The sequence below is a fragment of the Leptonychotes weddellii genome, chromosome 6, assembly GCF_054177405.1.
Source record: "Leptonychotes weddellii isolate Sample4059 chromosome 6, ASM5417740v2, whole genome shotgun sequence".
NCBI lineage: Eukaryota > Metazoa > Chordata > Mammalia > Carnivora > Phocidae > Leptonychotes > Leptonychotes weddellii.
This window is the reverse complement of record NC_138374.1, coordinates 56,692,882-56,709,720: the sequence shown is the minus strand read 5'-3', so window position 1 is coordinate 56,709,720 and position 16,839 is coordinate 56,692,882. Positions and strand designations below refer to the sequence as shown.

Here is a 16,839-nt window from a genome sequence, read left to right as displayed (position 1 = left end):
GAAGACTTAAAAAATAGGATTAACAGATTTGACCTAAATGACATATATAGAGCACTCAACCCAACAGTGATAGAATTCACATTTTTCAGGGTGTATGTAAAATAAACCTTTGTTGACCACATGCTGGGCCATAGAGCAAGTCTCTACAAATGTGACAGGATTGAAAACAGAGAATATGCTCTTTGATCATGGTGAGATTAAACCAGAAATCAATAATAAAGAAAAGAAAACTAGAAAATACCCCCAATTTTTGAAGATTAAGCAAATTCATTCACATAAATTATGAGTCAAAAAAGAAGTCACAATGGAAGTATCTGAAATGTAACAACATGAGAGAATATTTTAATAAACTTGGGGGTGGATTTCTTAAACAGGAAACAAAAAGCACTCATTACAATGAAAGCATTGAGAAATTGAACTACATTAAATTAGAATAGAAAAGTGTAGCTCCTTTTGGGCAGAGGGTAGAGTTAGTGACTGCAAAGAAATACAAAGGAAACTTCTGGTGGAGGTGTGCTCGTAATGTCCTGTTTCTTGATTTGGTTAGTATTCACATGAGCGTACCTTGTGTTAATTCATCAAGCCATACGTTATGAGTTATACAGTCATGTATATGAAATTTTCAAAAACATTATTGTAAAATGTAAGATGCCTAGGACTAAATCTAACAAAGAAAGCAACTACTTTAAAGAGAAAAAATTAAAACTAAACTAAAATAAAAGATGTAAAGACAACTTAGAGACGGATACTATGTTAATAGATTGAAAGATTCACTAATTTGAAGAGGTCAGGATACTGACAGGCCTATTTAAAAACTGTATATGGAGAAACAATGACCTAAATTGAACTAGACACCATTTTTTTCACTTATTTTTTATTTTTTTAATTTTTAATTTTAATTTAATTTTTTTATTTTCAATTTTTTTTTTTTTAAGTAAGCTCCACACCCCATGGGGCTTGACCTCATGACCCTGAGATTGAGACCTGAGCTAAGATCAAGAGTTAGTCGTGGAACCAGGGGCACCTGGGTGGCTCAGTCATTAAGCGTCTGCCTTCAGCTAGGGTCATGATCCCAGGGTCCTGGGATGGAGCCCCGCATCGGGCTCTCTGCTCAGCGGGGAGCTTGCTTCTCCCTCTCCCATTCCCCCTGCTTGTGTTCCTGCTCTCGCTGTCTCTCTCTGTCAAATGAATAAATAAAATATTTTAAAAAAAGAGTTAGACGTGGAACTGACTGAGCCACCCAGGTGCCCCTTCATTTATTTTTTTAATTGTGGGTAAATACACATGATATAAAATTTACCTTGGTAACCATTTTGCAACGAGCGGTTCAAAGACTTTTAGTACATTCGTTGTTGAGCAACCATCGTCATCATCTATTCCAGAACATTTTCCTCACTCCAAAAGGAAATCCCAAACCTGTTAAGTAGTTCATCTCCACTCACCTTTCCCCACAACTCCTGGCAAACACTAATCTGCTTTCTGTTTCTATGAATTGGCCTAGTCTGGGTATTTAATATAAATGGAAATATAGAGTATGTGGCTTTTTTCATGTTTCATCCATGTTGTAACATATATCAGGACTTTATGACTCCTTATGGCTAAATAATACTCCACTGTATAGAATATGCTACATTTGTTTGTCAGTTTCTGGGTTGCTTCTACCTTTTGGCTATTGCGATTGTACTGGTATGAACACTTTTGCACAAAGTTGTCTGAATACGTTTTCAGTTCTTATGAGTATATACCTGGGAGTGGAGTCAGATGCTACAGGCTGAGTCATATGGTGATTCTATGTTTAACTTATTAAAGAACTCCCAAACTGTCTTCCACGGTGGCTATCCCATTTTCCATTTTCACTGGCAGTGCGCAAGCACTCCGCCCTGGGCACCCACATGGCCTTCTCAATTCCCAGTTTGATGTAGAAGATATTCAAAACTCTTCTTCCTCAAAGGATCTCACTTTGTAGCCTTTCTCCCAGACTTTTTGGAGTGTCAGCTGTTTGCCTCAACTGGGACTAAGATAGCCTTAGTCCCAGAAAGTAATATTTCTGCTTGTGAATGTTTCTGAAATATCGTTCCATGCTGCAGCTTTTTTGTCCTGAGTTCCAGGTTTGGCAAAATAAAGGCAAGCTCTTGTCTCGTCCTTCAGGGAGTAACCAGACAGGTCAAAGCACAGCTACAGTTCTCTGAGAAAAGTTCAGCTCTGCTCTTTCCATGGGCTGTGGTCTTCCAGAGCACCACTGAGCAGAACAAGTGGGGTATTTTTACCCCGGGGGCAAGGGTCGGTTAGAAATGCCACAAAGATTTCCTACCAGGTTTTGGTTGTTTCTTCTTGATTAACTGTTTGCTTGGTTGCTATAAGCCATTGACCATTTTCCAGAGTTCCAAAAAGTTGATTCTGACAGTTTTTGTCCATTGTCAGTATTCTATTGAGGGACAGGACCTTGGAGTTCCTGACCGCGCCATTATTCCTGATAGTCCTCAAGCACTTTTTTTTTTTTAAAGATTTTATTTATTTATTTGACAGAGAGAGACACAGCAAGAGAGGGAACACAAGCAGGGGGAGTGGGAGACAGAGAAGCAGGCTTCCCGCTGAGCAGGGAGCACAATGAAGGGCTCGATCCCAGGACCCTGGGATCATGACCTGAACTGAAGGCAGACGCTTAACGGACTGAGCCACCCAGGCGCCCCAGTCCTCAAACACTCTTTAAGAAATGAAATAACATGGGGGCTTCCTATAAGTTATTAAGAGTTATTGTAAAACCAGAGTAATGAGATAATGTGGTTGTATTTTAGGGTTAGTCAAATTGATCAGTAGAAAAGAAAAGAATGCACAGAGGTGGGCTTCAGTGATATTGTTAATATTCTGGTTTTTAGTTTTGTTGATGGGTACTCACTCTTACAAATAGTCTTTTGAATGTATCAGATTTACATAATGAAATGTGTTTACATTCCAACTATTCAGACACTGAGAAATACACTTCTAAATAACCATTGGATTAAGAATGATTTTTAAATGAGTTAGGAACTGTTTAGAAAGCAATACAAGGAGATCACTTCATATCAAAATCTATGAGACACTGCTGCAAAAGCTGTAGTAAAGAGTGAAAGTATTAGCCTTAAATACTTTCATTATTAAAGAAGAAATAAGAGGGTACCTGGAGGCTCAGTCTGTTAAGCATCTGCTTTCAGCCCAGGTCATGATCCTGGAGTCATGGGATGGAGTATCACATCGGGCTCCCTGCTCAGCGGGGAGTCTGCTTCTCCCTCGCCCTCTGCCCCTATCCCCTGCTCGTGCTCTCTCTCTCTCATGCTCTCTCTCTCTCAAATAAATAAATAAAATCTTAAAAAAAAAAGAAGAAGAAGAAATAACAAAAACGGAGTGGATTCTTAGTCTACATCTTAAGAACATTGAAAAGGTCAACAAAATAAAAGTCACTAGAAAGATGAGGTTTTAAAGTAGAAAAGAAACAATAAATATAAAGCTAAAAATTTTTCAAAAGACAAGGCTTTCAAAATAGAAAAGATCAATAAAATTAAATTCCTCTTGAGTCTGATTGAGAAAAAATAGTGTAGATAATAAAGATTGTGCTCAATTCTAACAAGGAAACAAACAAGGTCCTGTGATGAAAAAATAACTCAGATGAACTAATGACGACAGCATGGTGGGGGAAAGTTTTCCTAATCTAAGGATGAGAGGGACTCAGTCTAGGTCTAGGACATTAGACGGTGGTGATGGGAAGATTTCTAGACTCCTCGTGAGGTCAGAAAGAGCGTGGTATGCCGAACTCAGTTTCTATGTCTAGGACTCCATAAACCAGCATCACGTGGGGTAGTGCAATGCCTGAGCAAATGAATGATGTCACAGAATCTTTGTTTGCAAGTCGCCGCAAGTTGGCAACAAGAAGGAAAAATAAGAAATTCATCTCATCATTAAGATATATTTGATTAAAATATTATATGTAGATACAAACTAAATAATCAAGCCCTGGAAAATATCTGAAAACTGATTCCAAAGAGGAAATTTTTGTTTTCTTTCTTCCTTATAAGTTTTCAGATCAGGAGATTTCTACTTGCTTCACTTATTTCATCATACAACTTAACCCTTGAGTTAGTCACTTCCTGTGTGTCCAACCCACTGTGTGGATAAATTGGATCCCCAGCAGCTAGGAAGTATATGAATAATCTCTGTGAAGCTTTTACTCACCATGCATTAGTGATTTGAATACTAATTAGTATTTGTAAAGTAGGAGGAGAAATATAAGTGAAGTGGTGGTTGATTTTCGTTACCTGATAGTAATGAACATATCACAATATTATTGTAAAGAGTAACATCCTACCGTCCTTTAATCTTACCAATTTAAAGAAAATGTCTTTGCCTCACTCTACATGGAAAGATTTGGAACAGATAAGGATAATTAAAATGTGGTCTTCAAAAGGGATAAAAATCATAATGAAACCCATCCTTCCACTCCTACTATCTTCCTAATTGTCTCACCCATATATACAAGGACTTATTCAGTGGATTCAGCTAGATGTCCACAACTCAAACGTATTCACAATGTGAGACATCGTCTTCCCCCAGCTCAACAGGTGCACCATGGGACTCTCCAACTTTCCCTCCAAATCTACTCTTCCATATTTTCTGTCTCCATATTCAGCACAAACATCGACCCACTTTCCCAATCCAGAAATTTCAGAATCATCTTATATCTTCGGCTCTTGCCACATCATTTAAAAAAAAAATTCTCCCTGTCCTGTTGATTCTCCCTCCTAAATTCGATTTAAGTCCCATATTTTCTCCATCTCTGCTGCCAGCACTTCAATTCAGTTCAGGCGCTCATAACAACTTTCAGATTCTTGTGATAGCCTCGTAATTTTCTCCTGACTTAACTCTTACTCTTCTCCAATTTACTGGTATGTATCAGTCCCAACTGATCCTTATAAAATGCAAATCTCATTGCCTTTCTCCCTGATTTAAAATCCATCATTGTTCTCTATGGTATTTTGGATTATATACAAAATTTTTAGTTTGGTTTCTAATGAACTGACAATTGCCTCTCTCCCATACGTACCAGAGACAATAGCCATGCTGAGCTACTTGTACTGACCTACATACCACATTGTTTTATTCCTTCTGGCCTTTTTACATACTGCTATTCCCCCAGCTTGAAGCGCTTTCCCTCTTTCTCTTATTTTTCTCAAGTCTCTTCAACACTTCTCAAACCTGGTGAAATTGTGTCTGACCATCAAGATTCAGCTCAAGTATCACTCCCTCTAGGAATAAAGTGTTCTTGATCCCCCACTTCCAGTAGTCTGACTTAAATGGCCTTCTTCTTTGCACTACCCTATAGTGAAGATTGGGGATTGTTTTCTGTGAAGGGCTAAGTAATTAGTATTTTCGGTTTTGAGAGTGTAGTAGGCCGAATGGTGGACCCTAAAAAGATCCCTGTCTTAAAGCCAGGAACCTGAGAATGTCACAGGATTTGAAAAAAAATGATCCTTGCAATGTAATGGATCTTGAGATGAGAAAAGCATCCTGAACTATCTGGCTGGGGCCTAAACTGAAGGACAAATGACTTATGAAAGACACACAAAGGAGAAGACAGAAGAGGAGGAAGCAATGTAACCACAGAGACAGGGAACGGGGTGAGGAAGCCATGAATTAAGTAATGCCAATGGAAGCTGGATGAGGCAAAAAGTGGATTGTTCTCTAGAGCCCCCGAAGGGAGTGTGGCCTTGCCAATACTTGGAGACTTTGCCAATACTTTGAGACCTTCACAACTATGAAAGGTTTACTGTTTGCTATTTTAGCCAACGAGCTTGTTCCAGCCACCACAGAAACCTATGTCAGGAGCCATACGTCCTCAGCCACCACTATGCCCCTCTGCCTCCAGTGGTGTGAAAGCAGCCGTGGACAGTACATCAACGCATGGGCAGCACTGTGTTCTAATAAAGACTGCACTTACAAAAAGGGATGGTAGGACGGATTTGACCCACAGGCTGTGGCTTGACAACCCACGTTATAATACGGACACTGTCACACCTGATCTTCACTCCTCTAGAATGTAAGCATATTGAAGACAAGGAGTATGTTGTCTATCTTAGAATGTCTAACTGAAGAGTCTCCAACTTTCATTCTAATCGTTACCAGGCAGGTAAATTAAAGGAGTGAGGTAGCCCGGATGAAAAAGCCAAAGTGTCATCTAATGAGGGCAACTTCTACTCAGTCCCTGACAGTTATTGCCACGTGGGCCCCAATTTTGGGCCAAATAAGTCATATCTGGGCTTCACATTTAGTCTCTGGGCCACAATCTTTCAAGTTTGCATAACCAAGGCCTGGCAAAACACATAGTAAATACTTTGTTGAATGAATTCATGTTTTCACAAATACCAACATTCTAACCCCAAATAATGAGGATATTGTAAGTATATTATTTGGGATGTAAAATTGTACACTCTGAATATGTACAGTTTATTGTATATCAGTTATATCTCAAGAGAACTATTTTTAAAAGGAGATAAACTAAGGGCAAGAGTATAAATGGGGGGAAAAAAGCATTAACGGTACAAACTGTAAAAATGAGATTTCTCTCTCAAGTAAAATTCTGAGCTGGTACTGTGGCTCTGCTCACTGAAAATGTGGGGACCAGCCCCCCTTTTTCTCCCCTTTTCTGAAGGAGTTGCCTTTGTCCCAAGTACAAGATGCAGGACAAAATGGCACATTACCACACGTGTATTCCCACCTGTGGGAAGGGGGAAAAGGGGGGCGACAGCAGATTCCTTTCCTTTGCAGATACCACCAGGAAGTTGTCCACATAATTTCTGCCCACATTCTTAGGGAAAAAAAGATTCACACCTAGCTGCAATGGAGGGTGGAGAATGCAGTCTTTATTCTGGGCAGCCATGTACCCAGGTAACGGTTGAGGGTTCTTTCACTATGGAAGAAGGGGAGAATGGATTTTGGGGGAACAACAGTAAGCATGCAGTGAAACCAATGAAATAATTTACATATTGAAAGCAATAGAAAAATCTGATTTAAAAAGTTCAACCATTTCCCAGTAGGACATAATAAGTCATGTCAGGCTAATGCTCTATTGCAAAAACTAGAAAAGACCAAATAAATTCTAAAAGTCATACTTTTAAAAACCTCAGTGAACTATGGAAGCAATGAAGGCCATATTAGTCTGCTCAGGCTGCCATAAAAAAATACCTTAGACTGGGTGGCTTACACAACAGAAATTAACTTTCTCCCAGTCTAGAAGCTGGAAGTCCAAGATCAGGGTGCCAGCATGGCCAAGGTTCTGATGAGACCTCTCTGTCTTGCAGACAGCCCCCTTCTTGTTGTGTGCTCACCTGGCCTTTCCTTGGTGCACTCTCATGAAGACAGAGAGAGCAAGCTCCCTGGTGTCTCTTCTAAGGGCAAACAAATCTCATAATGAAGGTCCCACCCTCATGACATCATCTAACACTAATTATCTCCCAAAGCCCCATCTCCAGATACTACCACACTGGGGCTTAGGGCTTCAACATATGGATTTTGTGGGGATGCAAACATTTGGTTGATAACAAGGACGAGGTGAATATGATGCATTCACAGAGAGTAAAGAACTTTCCCAGATGAGCTGTCGGTCACCAGCTCTTCCTTTCTTGGAGGCATTGCTGATCCTGGGCTCAGGATAGAGGTCTGGCTTAGCCAAAAGGAGAACGTCTGCTCAGGGAAAAGGAAACCAGTAAGCCTTTAGGATCATGGGGGCTGGGGCAACAAATTGGAGCCGTGGGGAGCCTCAAAAGCATAGGGGACTCTGGAACTATGTTAACGTTGGGGGAGTTAGGCTTCTACAAAGCAAGGTGAAATCTTTTGCAGTTTCACACACTTGGGAAGGGGTCCTGTCTCAAGTAGATAGATGATTTCCGTATCAAAGATATTTGCTGTAACCTTGAACAAGGCACTGTCTTCATCCACGGATGATTCTTGGGGAGGGACCAAACTAGGTTCTGTCAGTATGCAATACTTCTGGCTAGGGGAGAGTCAGTACCTCCATCTTAGAAGAAGAATCTTGGTAGTATACTGCAAATGCCCCCACACAATGAAAGACAATTCATGATGAACTCTTTAGAGAGCTAAAATAAAATGATTCCTGACCTATAATTCTATATTCGGTGAAAATATCTTTTAACAATGATAGTGAAATAAGTACATTTTTCAGACAAACAAAATTAAAGGAATTTGTTGATAGATGGTCTTCTCTAAAGCAAATTAAAGAAATATCTTCAGGCAGGGGGAAAATGATCCCAAATAAAAACATGAAAATGCAGAAGGGAATGAAGAACACCAGAAAGGGAAACTAAACTGGTAAATACAAATATGAATTGTACAAAACACTAATCATAATGTCACACGAGGTTTAACCTTATATGTAGAACAAAAACAAAAAGTGAGAAGTAAGTAATAGTAAAAATTGCAATTTGTCTTGGTCTATTATAAGACAAGAACATATGTTGTATATCGAGGTGAACCACGGTATAAATAGTTAATGACAAAAATTACAAGATAATAGAAGGGATAAATGGAATAATAATTTTTTAAAAGTGTGATTAGTCCTAAGGAAGGAAAGAAAAATGGAAAAAAGCAACATAAAACAGATAGCTTTAATAGAAAATGAATGGTGTGACGCCTGGGTGGCTCAGTCAGTTAAGCGTCCGACTCTTGATTTCGGCTCAGATCATGATCTCAGGGTTGTGGGATTGATCCCCGTGTCCAGCTCTGTGCTCAGCATGGAGTCTGCTTGTCCCTCTCCCTCTGCTCCTCTCCCCGCTCTCTCTCTCTCAAATAAATAAATAAAATCTAAAAAAAAAATTAAAAGAACATGAAAGGCAAAATTGTATATATAAATTCAACTATGCAAGTAATTACAGTAAGCATAAATGAACTAAATACATCAAGATTTATGGTTGTCAGATTGGATTAAACAACTATATTGTGCCTAAAGACTCACACTTGAAAGATAAAAACACAGAAAAGTGGATAGTAAAAGAACAACAACAACAAAGCAACAAAAACACTAAACGAAAGTGGTGTTCAGACAAAGTAGATTTAATGCAAAAAAGGATTATCACAGATAAAGACAGAGGTTTCATAATTATAAAAGGGGGAATCCAGCAGGATGCTATTATACAATCCTAACTTTGTATGTACTCCATAATAGAACTTCAAATACTGAAGCAGAAATGGGCAGAATTAAAAGAAGCAATGAGTAAATCCATACTCTTGGGTGCCTGGGTGGCTCAGTTGGTTAAGCATCTGCTTTGGCTCAGGTCATGATCCCAGGATCCTGGGATCCATTCCGAATCTGGCTCCCTGCTCAGCTGGAAATCTGCTTCTCCCTCTGCCCCTCCCACCCTGCACCCCCCCCTCGCCCCGCCCTGGGCTTGTGCTTTTTCTCTCCCTCTCTCTCTCTCAAAAATAAATAAATAATATCTTTTAAAAAATCCATACTCTTAATGCAAAACTTTAACATATTTCATTTAATAGCTTATAAAATAGTCTAACAAAAAAATCTGTAAAAACAACACAATTGACCAACTTGATCTGACTTATATAGAATACTGCATCAAAGGATGATAGAATTCACCTTCTTTTCAAGTTCAAATGGATCTTTTACTGAAATCATAAAGGAAGTCCCAACAAATTTGAAAACATTAAAGTCATTCATAGTGTGCTATTTTTCCACAATAAAATCAAAGTACACATCAATAACAAAAATATAACTAGAATAATACAACTACTTGGTAATTAAATACTTTAACAACAATGAATTTGACAATTTAGGTGAAATGGATAAATTCCTAGAAAAATACAACTTACCCAAACTGTCAGAGGTAGAAAATCTGAACAGTTCAGTATCTATTAAAGATAGTTAATTCATTATTTTAAAATCTCCCCCAAAGGAAATTCTAGGCTCACTTGGTTTCACTGGTAAATTCTTGCAAAATTTAAGGAAAAGAAAAATAACATAAATCTCACACAACCTCTTCTAGAAAACAGACTGTTTTTCAAATGCAACTTTTATGAGACCAATATACCACAATTCCAAAACCTGACAAGGACATTATAAGAAAGAAAGAAGTATAGACCAATCTCTCATGAACACAGATGTAAAAATCTTTAACAAAATTTTAGACAATTGAATCTAGTGACATAAATTGAACTTATTCTGGGAATGTAAGATTGGCCTAACATTTAAAAATTAATCCAACCATATTAACAAAAAAAAGGAGAAAGTTAAAATTAACATCCCAATAGATACTGAGAAATAATTTGACAAAACTTATCTCTCCCTCATTTATTATATCTTAAAAAAATACTCTTCACAAACTGAGAATAAAAGGCAAACTTTCTAAAACAAATAAAGAATATTACAAAAAATCAACAACAAACGTCATACCCAATGGTGAAATATTGAAAACTTTCCTTCTGTGATCGGGAATGAGACAAGGACACCAGCTATTACTACTTATATTCAATATTTTACTGGAGGTCCTAACCATTGCAATATTTTTTACAAGATACTCAGATCTGAAAGAAAAGAAAAAGAAAAATTATTTGTAGACTGCATGATTATATTCCACAAAAATTCAAAAGAATCCATAAACTATTTGAAATAATAATCAAAATCTGCAACATTGTTGGATACGAGATCATTATTTAAAAATCATTTGTATTTCTAGATATCATTACAAATACAAAATCATATTTTAAAATGTACTATTTACAATAGTATCAAAATATAAACTGTATAGTAATAATTTTAACAAAGGATTTGCAATGTCCAACAAACATTCTTGAGAGACTAAACATCTACATAAATTTAGAAATACACTTTTAATATTTAGAAAGCTCAATGTGTCAATTCTTCTCAAATTAAACTATAAATTAACACTATCCCAATCAAAATCCCAGCAGGATTTTTTTTTTAAGAGAAGTTGACAAGCTGATTCTAAGAATTCTATAAATTTTAAAATTTATACAGAAATGCAAAGGGCCAAGGATATCTAAGGCAACTGAAGAGGAAGGGCAAAGCTGGAAGATTCATTGTACCTGAGAACAAAACCCATCATAAAGCTATAGTAATGAAGACCTTATGGAATTGGCCCAAAGTTATATAAACTAACCAGTTAACTAGATTAGAGACCCCACACATAAATGGTCAACTGATTCATGACAAAGGCAATAATGCAATGGGTGAAGAATAATATTTTCAGTAAATGTCGCTGGATGAATTGGATATGTGAAAAAAAATATGGACCCCTTCCTCTTCTATTACTCAAACAATAATTTCAGATGGATTGCAGATTTAGATGTGAAAATTAAACAATAAAGCTTTTAGCGGACAGCATAGGAACACATCTTCATGACCTTGAAGGAGGTAGAGATTTCTTAAATAAGACATAAAATGTGCTAACCATAAAGAAAAAATCCCCATATGTATATGTAACAAGGGACTCATATCTAGAGTACACACAAACTTCTACTAATCAATAAGAATAAGGCAGACAACCCAAGAGAAAAATGAAGAAAAGATTTGAACAGACACTTCACAAGACAATATCAAATATCCAAAAAAAAAGTGTGAATGAGCACTTCAACCTCATTAGCCATCAGGGGCTCGTGAATTAAACCACAATGAGATTATCAGCACACATCTACCAGAAAGGCTCAATTAATATCAGAAAATTCCAAGAGTTGGAGAGGATGTGTAGTGTTTGAGACGCTTCCACATTGAGGGTAGGTTTATAAATTGGAATAACATTTTTTTTTAAGATTTTATTTATTTATTTGACAGAGAGAGACACAGCGAGAGGGGGAACACAAGCAGGGGGAGTGGGAGAGGGAGAAGCAGGCTTCCCGGCAGAGCAGGGAGCCCGATGCGGGGCTCGATCCCAGGACCCCGGGATCACGACCCGAGCCGAAGGCAGACGCCTAACGACTGAGCCACCCAGGCACCCCTGGAATAACATTTTTGAATACTTTTAGGCAGTATCTACCCAAACCAAAAAGGGTACATGCAATATGATTTCATTAGTGTGAAGGACACAGAGGCCAGCCTAATCCATGCTGTTAGCAGTTGGGATGATGGTTACCCCAGGGGAGGAAAGGGTGAGTACTTGATAGGAATACAAAGGAGTGTTCTGGGAAGCAGAAGCTCTGTTTCTTGATCTGGATTCTGGTCACATGAGTGTATCTAGTTGTGAAAATTCATTATGATTTACACTTATGATATGAAAAATTATTATCTGTATATTTGTCTCCAATAAAAGTTTAATCTAACAACTCATTTTTAGAAAGGAATTAGACTAGATGGTAGAGACTGAAAAACACTACTTATTTTCACCTTGTAATAGTCATGTTCCAAAGAAGCTGTCTTTTTAAATTATCTTATGATCTTAGCCGTGAGCCGCCTAGTACAATATATCTCTTAGCATAACCTAAAAAAATCAGTCCTGCACTGCTGGGGGTCGAGGTGGGGAGGGGCAGTAAGGAGGGGGGCAATCCTTCTGCCTAATAAGAAGAATTATTTCTATAGCCTGTATTTTATTTTCAAGTTCAGTTCTCTCTTGCCTATAGTTATAAGTGCTCTCTTTTCCCTCTCTGCTTCTAAAAACAAAATTTCGCCTAAAATAGTGAAACAAAATTGCCTATGTATTCTAGGTCCTAGAAAACAGGCCCTATTTTGACAGAACATCAGTTTCATAATTCATTCTTCACATAATTACATAATTCAAACTCATTATCTAACAATCCCCTTATTTTAACTGTATCTTTTTCTGTATATTTTATTCCATAGCAACATGCTTTCTAGCTCTCCCACAACCAGTTTGCTTAGGGGAGATGTCTCAAAGGTTTCTCTTCACATAATAAACTACCAAGAAAGAAAAAGGGCTTGAAGATTTTTGAATGATAGGCACTGAGAACCTTCTAGCATACCAGTCATTTACTGCACATTCGACAATTAGTTTTTGAGAGCCCTTCAGGTACCAGGCAATGATCAAGGCACTAGAGATACAACGGAATCATGGTCAAGCATGTTGGTTCTGAATTTAGGTGGTTCCAAGTTCAAAATCCTACCTACATAATTTGCTACTTCTGTGAAAATGATGTTTACTTTACCGCTCTGTGACTCAGTTTACTCATTTATAACATAGGATACCAGTAATGCCTTTCCCCTAGCCTTGTTAGGAAGGTAAAATAGCATATTCTGTGAAATCACCTAGAACGCTCCTCAGCACCTGGTAAGCACTTGATACACATTAGCTCTTATTAGCAGAAGAGATGACAACTAAAGATTTTTGCCAAATTGCCTGTTGACAAATTCCACCACCATCACATCTGTCTGCCATGTCTTCTCCCCTAGCCCCCCAATCTGTGTTAGCAAGGCAATGACAAACACGTTGGGCTAGTAACTAGGCCTGTGGCCCTGGGAAGTACTTAATCCATACCAGCCCCTGCCCTTTATAAGTGAGGACACTAAATCCCTGAACAGAACCTCACACAGCTCATTAGGAGGTGAAGCTGGCCTTAGACTTCGGGTCTCCACATTCCCAGCCCAGGCACTGGGTTGGAAAAATCTGCCAACTGGAAGCCTGGCCCATTCTCTCCTGTGGCTCACGTTTGACCCCAACAAGGGGAGCAAGAAAGTGATAATCCTCCTGGGTGGTAGGAGTGCAGGGCACCTTGCTGTAAGTTGTCTATTTTTAGCCTCTCTATATGGCCTCCTCTCTGCAGACTCACTCAGGCTAACAGACTGCTGTGGGATTTAAGGCACTCTCCATGGTGTTGCTTGGTGGTTGCCATGCCAACGAAATTTAACAGAAAGAGAGGTTTCTAGTAGATTATTCTGGTGGAGGCTTTAAAGCCAGATTAGAGCTCCGACTCTGAAGCTGAAATGATGCAAGCAATTAGTAATGGAACATAGTAGGCGCTCCATTATTACTGGTTGGAAAAATACATAAATGCAATTAGGTGCATTAGGGAGATGAAGATGTAGCAGCAGAGAACTTATCTGCTACGTAAAAATACTTAAAGTCAGTCTGGAGCAAGGTTACTCACATCCTCCCTGGATTTTCATAATTACCTGACATTCTGTGTGAAATGATTTGTCTGACTGCGGAGGACTGCCTCTGATCTTCAGGCCACTTACTAGCTCTGTAACTCAGGGGGCCCAACTGCACACAGATGCTGATCTGGGGTCCTTCCTTGATCTGGAGAGCTTATTCACATTTGAGAGGGTCTGTGTTTGGTCCTTCTAAAGTCACTTTTTGGCAAATGTAACCACTCTATTTAACAAAATGCATTTGCTGTTTAAAAAGCCTCTGTGGTTCAGGAAACCTGTGTTTGAAAGGCTGTCCTTCTGGTCACGATGAGTAGATGTTATTAGGTAAGGAGAGAGGCAAGGCAGCCCATAAATCTCCATTCAGTTCCCAGGGCTTTCAGCAAGGATGGTCTGACAACCCCGCCTGATAGTCTCTTTCCCTCTTCAATGAAATCCATTTTCTCCAGTAATTGTTTGGCCTTCCTTCTCTCCTTCCTCCTTGCCTGCTCCTCCATCCTGCCCATCGTCTTTCCCTCTCCCCATCCCTCCCTCGTTTAGCAGTGGCAGTGGGAACAGCATAGGCTTTTGGAGTCAAAATGATTCAAATCCTTACTATCTCTGACGCTTGCTAGTGGTGTGACCTGCAGCAACTTTCATGACATCTCAAGCAGCATTTCCCCTTGTGCTACCAATGTCTGCCTTGAATGGTGATTTTAACAATGAATTGTTTCTCAGACCTTAGTGGATGGGAGAGTCACCTGGAGATAGGGGGAAATGCAGATTCTCAAGACCCACACCCATAGATTCCAAGGAATTAGGTCTAAATCCCAGACATCTGCATTTTAACAAGCTTCCCAGACTTCAAGAGCCCTACTTTCAGAAACATTAGATATGCTTATAAACACTTAGTAGCAGGAGACATGTTGTAAATATTCCAAAGGTGGAAGCTATGATCATTGCTCATTCCGTAGACATTTATTGAACATCTACCATGTATCAGGCATGATACCAGGCCCTGTAGATATGTACCACTTAATTTCTTTTAATTTGTCCCATATGTATACCTTGTCCATCCCACTGCTTATAAGTTCCTGAAGGGCAGGGTAAAGCAGCGTAATGTAGTATGAAAGAACATACATATTAGAAGACATGAATTCTAATCCTGATCCTATTATTTACTAGCTATATAACTTCAGGCAAGTCATTTTCTCTCTCAGAACTTTATTTTCTTTGTCAGAAATTGGAAAGGCTATGAGAATAGCGGTTAAAATCTGGAGTTTGGATGCCTGGGTGGCTCAGTTGGTTAATCACCTGCCTTCGGCTCAGGTCATGATCCCAGGGTCCTGGGATCAAGCCCTGCATGGAGCCCTGCATGGAGCATCAGGCTCCCTGATCAGCGGGGAGTCTGCTTCTCCCTCTCCTGCTCCCCCTGCTTGTGCTCTGTCTCTCTGTCAAATAAATAAATAAAATCTTTAAAAAAAAAATCTGCAGTTTGGAGTCCTGGCTCTAATACTTTCTACATGTGTGATCTCAGGAAAGCTACTTAACTTTTTTGAGCCTCAGCTTCCCCTTAAGTAGAAAGGGAATTCATTTTCAACATTTAAAATTCCTTCAAAAAATATTTACTGAGCATTTTGTATGTGATCAACACCATGATAGGTACTGCGAATATGCGGGGGAGTAAGACAAGCTACTCATGTAGCTTATGGTTAATAGTGGACATAAATATTAAATAGGTAACTATACAAATAATTCCACTGTGGTAAACTCTATTGTGGTAAATTTTACTAGCAGGAGCTGATCTAGCTGGGCAGGATCGGGGTGGACCTCCTGGGAAAGGGGACACGCAAGCTGAGCCCTGAAGGATAAGTAGGCATTATCCAGAAAAGAAGGACCTGAAATGGAAAAACTAAACCCTTAAAGAAGGAAAGGAATACCAGCGTGGCTGAAACCGAGTGCACGAGGGCCCCTCTCCCTCACAGGTGTTGGAAAGATTAAATGAGATAATAAAATGCTTAGCACAGTGCCCAGCATAAACACAATGATCATGGAGATAACACACCTTTTGATTTGTCGTAGACCGTAAATGAAGAGGTACTGTGTAAATGAGAGGTTCTCAAAACTAATATTCATCAGAATTACCTGCAGAACTTGTTAAACCACAGATTGCTTGCTCCCACTTCAGAGTTTCTGATTTGGTAGGTTTGGTGCAAGGCACATAATTTGCATTTCTAACTAGTTACTAGCTAATGCTCGCGCTGCTGGTTGGAAGTGAGAGGATACACCTTGAGAGTAACTGGTGTAAACTGTAAGGTCCTGAGTGCCTTCTATCAGAGTTGAATCTCCCACAGTGCTCAACTCTAGATCCTGAATAGTACAACCTCTCCATAATTACTTGATACTATCCTTTATACTTTTAGGGTGAAAAAAGGACCTTGAAAATCCCCATCCTTTTATTTTTACAGGGGAGGAACTCAAGGACCAGAGGCAGGAAGCTGCCTAAGAAATGGGAGGGACCTGAACCCAAGAGCTTTTTTTCTCCAGAGCTACTTTTGGGGCATTTTGTTCTAAGGCAGGCAGCCCCTGAGAGAGGCTTACCCTGTATGCTCCTCCCATCCGTTAGATGACCAGGATGAGGTTGCCCTCCATTACATGTACATTTCACACTTAAGAATATTTTACTAAGTGAATTGATTTTTGGAATAAACATATTTTTGAGAGTCATCAGATGAATTCAATGAAATATA

The 16,839-nt window shown here is 39.0% G+C and overlaps 1 protein-coding gene across 1 annotated transcript in view; it reads left to right on the top strand.

The window, feature by feature from the left end:
* Positions 1–16,839, top strand: part of ZNF365 (zinc finger protein 365) — an 88,666-nt gene that overhangs the window by 45,637 nt on the left and 26,190 nt on the right. The window lies entirely within an intron of this gene.